The sequence below is a fragment of the Pleurodeles waltl genome, chromosome 7 (assembly GCF_031143425.1).
Source record: "Pleurodeles waltl isolate 20211129_DDA chromosome 7, aPleWal1.hap1.20221129, whole genome shotgun sequence".
In the NCBI taxonomy this organism is placed as follows: Eukaryota; Metazoa; Chordata; class Amphibia; order Caudata; family Salamandridae; genus Pleurodeles; species Pleurodeles waltl.
Genome location: NC_090446.1, coordinates 1523199153 through 1523210251, shown reverse-complemented (window position 1 = coordinate 1523210251; position 11099 = coordinate 1523199153).

The following is an 11099-nucleotide window of genomic DNA, read 5'->3' as shown; positions in this document are numbered from 1 at the left end:
CAGGGCTAAAATAAGTGTTCCTAAATACATGCTAAAATAACCTCACAACAGGGTATTGTTCTTCTGACTGCTCACCTTACAAATATTTTGTCTTGATATTAATGGTCGCCATGTTCCTCATCATCTTCATACTTGACATGTAATTCTGAAGGACTTTGAGCCACTCCAAAGAGGCCTTCATCTGATTACTCATTTAGCAAATGAGCCGGTTGGAATGGGGAAATTTTACTAGCAGACGTGTGGGCAGGAAGAATTATGTCAATTGGAGATGTCCCAGCTAGTGACATGATCCAAGTAGGTATTAAAGGCGTTAGAGGTGCCTTTGTTGTCTTCGTTGACGGTGAATCTGCTGGTTCCGTCACCGATGATGGTTTCTTAGGTTTTTCAGCACTTTTAGGCACTTCACCTGAAGAAACTGTCGTCGACGAGGATCTTGACAACGATGGAGTCGCCGACTGTGTCCTCGTCAATGGGACTATAGTTGATGGTATCCTCATCGGCGAGGTTGTCGTCGGCGTTGTCTTCGGCGATGATGCTGCCATTGTCTTTGTGTTTGGGGATGAGTCAGTTGATGACGGTGGTTTTGTCGACGATGATGTCATCAACGATCGTTTCGATGGCTGCTTTAACGTCAGAGAGACAGGGGCCTTCATTGACTGTGCTTTCAACAGTAAAGTGCAGGAGATTATGGTCTTCAATGCTTTTGGAGGCAATGAAATTATCATCGGCGACGCCGCTATAGTAAATGTTGACGTCATGGTGGTGGATGTTGTTGACAACAGTTGTCGATGATGAAGACATTTTTTATTTTGTTATGAAAAAAGTCTCTTTTGTCAAAAGAAGTGATTTTTATATTTTTCTGAGAGGAACTTCCTTAATAGATGGCGTTATTGGTTCTGAGGGAACCTTTGACAAATCTTTTATTTTCTAAGGCAAAACCTCCTCAGATTTTTTCCTTTGTTGATGGTGAAATTTTTTAAGGGCCTCTCTAGCTTTTACAGAAAGCTCACCTTCCTGTGATCTGTCCCTCTTGTGGGATTTTTCCATTTTCGAAGTCATCACTCTCTTCCTCAAAGACATGGTGATCTTTTGACTTAAGTCTGCAACCACAAGAGTATTCTTACCTCCCTGTCCTTCAGGGTTTTCTGGGAGAAAGTGTGACAGATCTTACAGTCTTTGACTTTGTGTTCAGGATAGAACCAATAAATGCACACTCCTTATGCATCACCTCAATCACTGACGCCTGACCAGGTGAAGTCGGTGACGCCGGAGAGGGCAACGGCGTCGATGGATGCGGCGTGACCGTGGGGCTGACCTCCCAAGTCCTCCGACGCCGAGCCGAAGGAGACCTCGAATGAGACTCCTTGCTGGAGTGACGTCGTGAGTCTCTACGGCGCCGGGAGTCTCGATGACGCCGGTGAGACCTTGGCGAAGAAGACTTCTTATGATGTTTCTCCTTCTTCTTTGACTTTGCCATGAATAACTTGGCCTCGCGCTCTTTGAGGGCCTTCGGATTCATGTGTTGACATGAATCGCAAGTCGAGACGTCGTGGTCGGAGCTCAAACACCATAGACAGTCGGAGTGAGGATCTGTAACTGACATCTTGCCCCCACACTCTCGACAGGGCTTGAAACCCGACTTCCTCTGAGACATTGTTACCGCAGAGAAGACTACGCAGCAGACAATACACTGTAACCACGAAGGTAACAGTAACTCCCTCGAAGATAACCGTTTCGAATGCACGGAAAAAAGGGAACTGTCATCGGCACGTCGGCGAGGACTTCTTATTGCCTGTATGACGTCAGACGGCGTCGCGTGGGCTAGAGTGACGTCCTCGTCGACGTGCAGAGACTAGTAAGAAGATTTCCGTCAAATGCTGGCGCCATGGGAGTATTCATCAGGTGAGGAATCCACAGGTAGTTGTATCCATCAGAAAAATCCATTTTGGGATATTCTGACATGGTCAGGCAATCTTAGGCTGATATAAGATGAAAAATATATCTGACCGGAGAAGAATCTTCTTGAAGGTAGCTGTTTTGAAGGATAAACTGAGTGGAGCTCTTGGAGACTCCCAACACACGATGTGCTGTGGGAAATCTGAGGGACTGGAGCCTGTGTGGTGAGTTTTCTAAAGGGTACTGTTCCCTGACTGGCTGGGCTTTGGGTCATTTTTAATGATACTAGAAAGCTGTAAAAGTGAATGTCTCTAACATTGATTTCTATGAAGAGTGTACGATAACGGGGAATTATTCAAGCATGTGAATCCATGAAAAATCCAATACTGGAGAACCTGCAGTTAGAAGTATCCATCAGAAGGCATAATGGTCAAACACTTCTTCAACATTAGAAATGTAGTTTATTTTTGTTTGTACTTCTGATCTAAGATGTTGCCTTAAGCCATCCCTGCCTTCTAAAGACATATGCCCCCAACAAATTGACGGAATACAGTAGAAGCTATATCAATCGATGTATCTATGATCACTGATTATGTTCTCTTGCCTGCCTGTAGAATGGCCTTAGCCTCACTTCTCTTGTCCTGTGGCAGAAATTCAATAAAGGAGCCCAAAACAGACCACATTTGCTCATTATGTCTTCCCAGAATAGTCAAGGGATTGGATGCCTGTAGGAGCAACCACTGTAAGGAACCTCTTGCCCATAATATTCAGTCTTCTAGCCTCCCTATCTGTTTTCTGATACCTGACATTTGAGTCTGACTGTAAGAAGGCTCAAAGACACCTTCTTCATTAGAGTATTCTGTCTTCAGTAAATGTGGTGGCAATGGTGAAATCTTACTGGATGTTGTGCTCTCAAGTAGCAGAGCCACAGGACAATCTTTACCTGATATTAAAATCACTGCGTCCATCCACAATAGTTTAGTTGTGCTGTTGAGGACAAAACATTTGTTGAAAGTGTTGTCATCGGTGTGATGATCGTCGAAGGAACGGACGTCAACTGAGTTACCGTTGGCGGAGTCGTCATTTTAGTTTTGGACAGAGTATCTTAGACATGTTTCATTAGCATTGTCTCTGTGGACGGTGTCTTTAATTTGATTTAGAAGTGTCATATGATAGCGTATATGGCTCTGACCATGGCCTTTCAGGTCCTGAAGATACAACTATCTTGTTTGCTAGTTTTGGACACCCTATGCACATCTTTGATGTCCTAGAGGTGTCAATTCAGCCCATCTGCACATTTTTTAATTGGCACTCCCTCTGAAGAGTGTTTAGATAAGTGGTAATCAGAATGCTCTCTTTTCTGAGTTTTTTTGGAAGCGTTTCAAGTAACTTCATGTTTATCCTTGTCACTGATCTTTTGCAGCCATAGGAGTAATCTACCTTCGCTGTCGTTCAGAGTTTTTGCCCAGAAGGTACAACAGCTTTTTGCAGTCTTATGTTTGAGTTAAAGGCACATAAATGCATTCCTTCTGGGGTCTTAATTCCCCGCAGGAGCGGCCTTCATTCCCCAAAAGAGCAACAATGTCTAAAGTAATCATTTTTAAGAATATCTCACATATTGCTTTCTGGAAAAACACCAAAAGAGGTCACAGATAGATGTTGATTGAAGCAAAGGCCAATCTGAACTGAAGAGCTGAATAATTCTCTTTCTGTGAGCCTCTTTTCACATGACGTGCAGTACGAAATCTGAGGTACATGTCCCCTGAGGAGAGTGGTGATCAAGGAACTGACTCCTGACTGGCTGAAATTTAGTTTTCTAAATGATGTGAACAGCTTAACAATGTGTTAACTTTATGCTTTTCTAGACTAGATTCATCATTGATATCGATTACCTTGAGACTTCCAGCTTAACGAATCTATGAAAGAGGCAATACGGGAGAACCACAAAGTTGCTATCGCCACTGTGCAATATATAACAAGCATTTGCAATGCAACGGGTCTCGTGTTTGCTCATTTTAGAGCTGATAGCGTTGTAAACTCCTAACCCGACTTTTCACCTATCGGCAAAAGTGCATTTATGTACGTAACCCGAAAAAGTGCAATTAACTATGTAAAGCGCTCGACTTCTGCCAAGCGAAATCGCGCTAGTAAATTAGAGAAAAAGTAGTCCACGAGCCGGACAGAAAACAGCGAGCCTCGCATGTTTTCTGTACTTGGTTGATGCGCTCAAGGAGTGCTAGCCACCGGAAAAGGCATGATGTATGCATGCCTTCGACTAATGAAAGCAAGCAGATTTTATTACGCAAGCCCAAGAACCAATGAAAAACACTGACGTGGCGTCGACAGGGCTCCGAGCCCTTTTCTAAACACTAAAGCGTCTCGCTGCGATACACATGCGCGAGCGCATGCAATGCAGGCTCGACCCTAAAAATGCATATTTAAGTACACATACATTAACAAGCATTTTCAATGCAATGTGTCTCGCATTTGCTCGAGTTAGAACTATTAGCAGTGTAAAGAAAAAAAAACGCAGTGCGATCGCACTATGTAAAATGCAGCGCGATGGCGCTGCGTGGAAAATAAACAGATAAAGTAGTCCGGACCCCAGGCTTAAAACATCGAGCCTCGTGTGTTTCTAGTAGTTTAACGGTGCTGTGTAGGTGGGCTAAACACCGGAAAAGGCATGATGTATACATGCCTTTCACAAATGAAAGCAAGCGGATTTTAAAATGTAAGCCCACGAACCAATGTAAGTGACTGACGTGGCATGGGCGTGGTTTGAAGTCCAAAGAGACATTACTGAATGGACTGAGCGCTTTGCGCTCGCCCATAAAAAAATAATAATATTTATTAAATTAAGACAAAATCCTATAATATATTGAATTGATTTAAAAATGACATATATGTATATGTATAAAGGGTGCAGTGGGAAACAAACATTTGACCCTTTAATGTGTAAAATAACATTGACTTCCTGTCCGTCTCTAGCCTGAGGATTGTACCCTTTGTAAGTGAGCACAGCAGTTTTTCTTACAGAACAATGGCCACTAGTGTTGCTGGTTCTCACAAGGTGAAAACTGGGAAGAAGAAATGGAACTCCCAGTAACTAGTGCAGAATACAAATTACATAATCTACAGCTTCTACATGGAGGAGATCTAACGTATGGAGCTCTGGAGTGCTTCATCGAAACGTAACTATGTCATTCAACCCTCAGTTCAGAATATATCTGGCCCAAAGCTGTATTCCAGCCCCCTTACACCACCAACTCTCTCTCACCGAGCGGTAAACTTGCCCTTTACACACCTCTAGGACCGACCTGGAGGACAAAGGCTGTAGGTTGCTCCAATAGTTGATCGGAGGATTTGAAATGCTAGTGTCCCTTACCACAGAGTCTGCATGGGAAATTTCATTTTCACCTACGGATAAAAGAAAATCATTAAAATATATAATGATTAGAAACTAATTGATCTTGATGTTGGAGTGTCTGGAGGTATCTTCTTGAAATATCGCACCTGAACAACCTGCAACTTGCTGCGTCGCATAATCCACTCTTGGAGCTTTCGCGGGGATCAAAGACGTGCTATCTGGGAAACGCGGCCTTCCACGAATATGTTGCTGCTTCAGCTCTGACTCCTGCAGTCTCCTGAGGGCTACTTGGGCGGCCATCACCCGCCGGCGCTCTCTAGGTTGGAGAGAGGCAGTTAGTATGAGAGTTAAATTGGGATCATAAACAACCCCGGAAAGAACTCCTCCCCGCCTCTTCCCAAAAAAGTGTCCCAAATTAGCAGATCGTGATCTTTCACAAAACACTGCTTATTTAAAAGTTGTGAAATACATATTGACATCCACCAATTTAAATATGTGTGTAGTTGCTTTTTCATGGCACCCTCTGATTTTCCCTCGGTTACCCCCATACCCTTTTAATTTATTTTCCTTTCTTTTTCAATCAGATTTCAACTTCGCGTTTCTCCCTCACCAAATCTGCCTCTCCCCTTTTCCAATTCTCTCACATCTTATCTTTCCTCTTCTTCCATTATTTCAGTCCATTATCACTCTTCTCCATTGACCGCTACATTTTCTTTTTCCTCTTGCCCTCTCTGTTTCCACCTTGAACTCCTTTTCCATTCGCCTTCCCCGCTACGAGTGCAAGAGTTCCACAGGGAGTTCTCATCTTGGAAACAAGATGTCAACAAGGGATAGCGGACAGAGATTCCAAAATACAGAGCGCTGAAGCGAGACCAGAGAACGTAGATATCGACATGTCTGCTACAACCCAGGAACAGGATGCTCTGTCTCGCACAGTGGCCCTGCTGGAATCAAAACAAAAAGAAATGTAGGACAAACTGGATGACTTAGAAAATCGTTCACGGAGGAATAATGGGCCAGATGTATCAAAGGATTTTACCCATTCTGGGCCTATGGGAAAAAGCTTTCGTACATATGGCCCAATGTCCGTTAATGAAGGATCACAGCAGAGATCGCTAATAAGGACTTGGATGGCTTTGTCCTGGATCTGTTCAAGCATCTCTTACAGGACGCGGTCTCGGAAGCTAACAACTGGATCGCACACAGTCTTCTTAACTTTTTAGTAAAAATAGAACCTGACACCAGATGTTCTCACACGAGTGCACTTTTTCAAAGAAAAACAGGTTATAATGATGGTGGCTCGTCGACAGGAACCTGTAGTCTACCATGGCAGCTTCCTTTCCATTTTCCAAATCCTCTCTGCACAAGCGTTGGTGCGACAAAGTGAGTTCAAAGATTTTACAGCACACCTCAAAACAGAGGGAATACCATATTGATGGGGTCACTCTTTACCCTTAAGCTTCACCTACAAAGGAACTGTGCACACGGTGAGAGAGATTCAGGAGGCAAAGGAAATACAGGGTCTACCAACGTGTGAAGACCAACTTCCCCCAACAGGCTCGCAAACTACAATCAGCCCTCAAGGGGCATGACGCACCCCAAAATCTAATAGGTCCTGATCAGAAAAAAGGAAACAATGCAGCAAAGAGAAAGAGAGCCGCATTAACCCTCACCCCTGGAAGAATGATGTAGGAGGCTGTCCCAGTTTGTGGTGGACACCTATGGTGGTACACCTTATACTGGTGATCCAGGCAACCCTTATTAGATAGTGTTAGTGTGTACGTAGCCAGGGCTCTCTAGTGGTAGCTGTGGTGAGCAGCCAAGACTTATCTAGGAGGAGTGTGAAGCACTTGTAATACACAGTAGTGACACAGTAACGTATCACACATGAAAGGAACCACATAGTATTGCAAAAATAATGGTACTTTATTACAGGAACACCAAACTAGATTACTATAGGCAAACCCCTCTTCTGGAGGTAAGTGCACAAAAATATACACAGGTAAGTATTAGGAAATAGCACAAAAAAGCAAGGGCCCTTTAGGGATGGCCAAACCATACACTAAAGAAGTGGAATGTGAGAATGGGTCCCCGACCAGAGGATATGGAGTAGTTAGCCAAGGGCTGGGAGAGAGTGGAACTGCAAGAGGTATCTACAAGACCCCAGCAACCAGGAGAGCAGAGGTAAGTTACCTGGTCGTCTCATAGGCTAATATGGAGACTCGTAATTGGAATATTGCAAGAACAGGAACAGGCTGGTGGACCCCAAGAGTGGATTCTGGATAAAGAGGACCTGCAAAAGAAGGGGACAGAGTCCTGTCCACGCCGAAGTGTCCAGGTGGGGCAGGAGGCAATGGCCACCCTTCTGTGGGTGAAGATCCGGGTCGACAGTGGAGGATGAAGTCCAGCTGCAGAGTCCAGGAGCTGCAGAGTAGTCCCTGAATCGCCTAGGAGGTGTCCCTTGATGGTCGCCGGATTACAGACAGGTCAATGGTCAGAAGAACCACCAACGAGCACAAGGAAATAGCAAATGCAACTGGAACTATTGGAAATTTACAGAGCTGAAGAGGACCAGCAAGGTCCTGGGGACTCGACCCATGGAGGGGAGTCCGGCTAACCCTCGGAAGACAGGAGAGCCAGCAGAAACACTCAGAGCCCCAACGAGCAACCCACTGGCAGCAGGCAGAGTAGGCTGCAGTGAGGTCCAGGCAGCACACCTGAAGAGGAGTCCCACGTCGCTGGAGCAGCAGAGAGGAGAATGTCCTTGCAGAGGTAGATTGCTGGGGGATGAAGATCCCTTGCAGGAGGAGTCAACTAGCCCTGATTGCTGCAACAGTCGCTGTGCATGGGGTTCTGTCTTGGAGGAAGAGGCAAGGACTCTAAAAGTTTCATAAATTGGACAGAAGGTAGAGAGAACCCAGAGGATCCCTTAGAACCACACCTGTGTTGGAGAATATTTGCAGGTTCAGAGGACAGCAGATTCCAGCTGCCATACGTTATTGGCTGAGGTGCCTACAGATGCAGGGGAGTGACTCCTTCACTCCAAGGGAGATGCCTTCTTTCATCTTTGGTGCAGCTGAGGTCTTGCCGACCCCAGAGGATGCACAGTCATGGAAATTTGGCAAGTTGCAGACAGCCGCAGCAACACGGTTGCAAGGAGAGGTCGTCTTGGAGTTCCAGTCTTGTTCAGTTCCTGTGAAGTCCAGTAGCAGTTCCGGAGGCCCATGAGTAGAAGAGGTCGTTTAAGAGAGTCCTGGTGGAGTCTTGCACACTTAACTTGGGGACCCACACGCAAGGGAGTCTATAGATAGCCCAAAAAGAGGCTTGGTCACTTTGCAAGGTGACCACCTATCAGAGGGGGTCACTAGGTCATCTGCCTAACCTGACCAGTCAGATGGTCCCTGGGGCCTCTGCCCATCTTGTTTTAAAGATGGCAGAATCAAGTGGCCACCTAGGGGAGCTCTGAGCACTACCCAGAGGGGAGTGGTCACTCCCCTTTCCTTTGTGCAGTTTCGTGCTGAAGCAGGGCCTGGGAGTCCTTGGACTGGTGCAAACCGGATTATGCAAGGAGGGCACCAAATGTGCCCTTCAAAGCAAATCAGTGGCGTGGACTGGCTACCCCTCCCCAGCCTTGCAACACCTATTTCCAAAGGAGAGGAGGTTGCTGTAGGAGGCTGGCCTGGCTTGTAGTGGGTACCAAGGGGTACTTACACCTTGCACCAGGTCCAGGTATCCCTTATTAGTGTAGAGGGGTGTCTAGCAGCTTAGGCTGATAGAAAAGGTAGCTTAGCAGAGCAGCTTAGGCTGAACTAGGAGACGAGTGAAGCTCCTACAGTACCACTAGTGTCATATGCACAATATCATAAGAAAACACAATACACAGATATACTAAAAATAAAGGTACTTTATTTTTATGACAATATGCCAAAGTATCTCAGTGAGTACCCTCAGTATGAGGATAGCAAATATACACAAGATATATGTACACAATACCAAAATATGCAGCAATAGCAATAGAAAACAGTGCAAACAATGTATAGTCAGAATAGAATGCAATGGGGGCACATAGGGAGAGGGGCAACACAAACCATATACTCTAGAAGTGGAATGCGAACCACGAATGGACCCCAAACCTATGTGACCTTGTAGAGGGTCGCTGGGACTGTAAGGAAACAGTGAGGGTTAGAAAAATAGCCCACCCCAAGACCCTGAAAAGTGGGTGCAAAGTGCACCTAAGTTCCCCAAAGAGCACAGAAGTCGTGATAGGGGCATTCTGCAAGGAAGACCAACACCAGCAATGCAACAACAATGGATTTCCTGACAAGAGTACCTGTGGAACAAGGAGACCAAGTCCAAGAGTCACGATCAAGTCGGGAGTGGGCAGATGCCCAGGAAATGCCAGCTGTGGGTGCAAAGAAGCTGCCACCGAATGGTAGAAGCTGTGGATTCTGCAAGAACGACAAGGGCTAGAAACTTCCCCTTTGGAGGATGGATGTCCCACGTCGCGAAGAAGCTTGCAGAGGTGTTTCCGTGCAGAAAGACAGCAAACAAGCCTTGCTAGCTGCAAGGGTCGCAGTTAGGGTTTTTGGATGCTGCTGTGGCCCAGGAGGGACCAGGATGTCGCCAATTGCGTGAGGAGACAGAGGGGGCGTCCAGCAAGACAAGGAGCCCACTCAGAAGCAAGCCGCACCCGCAGAAGTGCCGGAACAGGCACTACAAAGTGGAGTGAACCAGAGCTCACCCGAAGTCACAAAGGAGGGTCCCACGACGCCAGAGGACAACCCAGGAGGTCGTGCACAGCAGGTTAGAGTGCCAGGGACCCAGGCTTGGCTGTGCACAAAGGAAATCCTGGAAGAGTGCACAGGAGCCGGAGCAGCTGCAAATCACGCGGTTCCCAACAATGCAGTCTAGTGTGGGGAGGCAAGGACTTACCTCCACCAAACTTGGACTGAAGAGTCACTGGACTGTGGGAGTCACTTGGACAGAGTTGCTGAGTTCAAGGGACCTCGCTCGTCGTGCTGAGAGGAGACCCAGAGGACCGGTGATGCAGTTCTTTGGTGCCTGCGGTTGCAGGGGGAAGATTCCGTCGACCCACGGGAGATTTCTTCGGAGCTTCTAGTGCAGAGAGGAGGCAGACTACCCCCACAGCATGCACCACCAGGAAAACAGTCGAGAAGGCGGCAGGATCAGCGTTACAAGGTCGCAGTAGTCGTCTTTGCTACTTTGTTGCAGTTTTGCAGGCTTCCAGCGCGGTCAGCAGTCGATTCCTTGGCAGAAGGTGAAGAGAGAGATGCAGAGGAACTCTGATGAGCTCTTGCATTCGTTATCTAAAGAATTCCCCAAAGCAGAGACCCTAAATAGCCAGAAAAGGAGGTTTGGCTACTTAGGAGAGAGGATAGGCTAGTAACACCTGAAGGAGCCTATCAGAAGGAGTCTCTGACGTCACCTGCTGGCACTGGCCACTCAGAGCAGTCCAGTGTGCCAGCAGCACCTCTGTTTCCAAGATGGCAGAGGTCTGGAGCACACTGGAGGAGCTCTGGCACCTCCCAGGGGAGGTGCAGGTCAGGGGAGTGGTCACTCCCCTTTCCTTTGTCCAGTTTCGCACCAGAGCAGGGCTGGGGGATCCCTGAACCGGTGTAGACTGGCTTATGCAGAAATGGGCACCATCTGTGCCCATGAAAGCATTTCCAGAGGCTGGGGGAGGCTACTCCTCCCCAGCCCTAACACCTTTTTCCAAAGGGAGAGGGTGTAACACCCTCTCTCTGAGGAAGTCCTTTGTTCTGCCTTCCTGGGCCAAGCCTGGCTGGACCCCAGGAGGGCAGAAACCTGTCTGAGG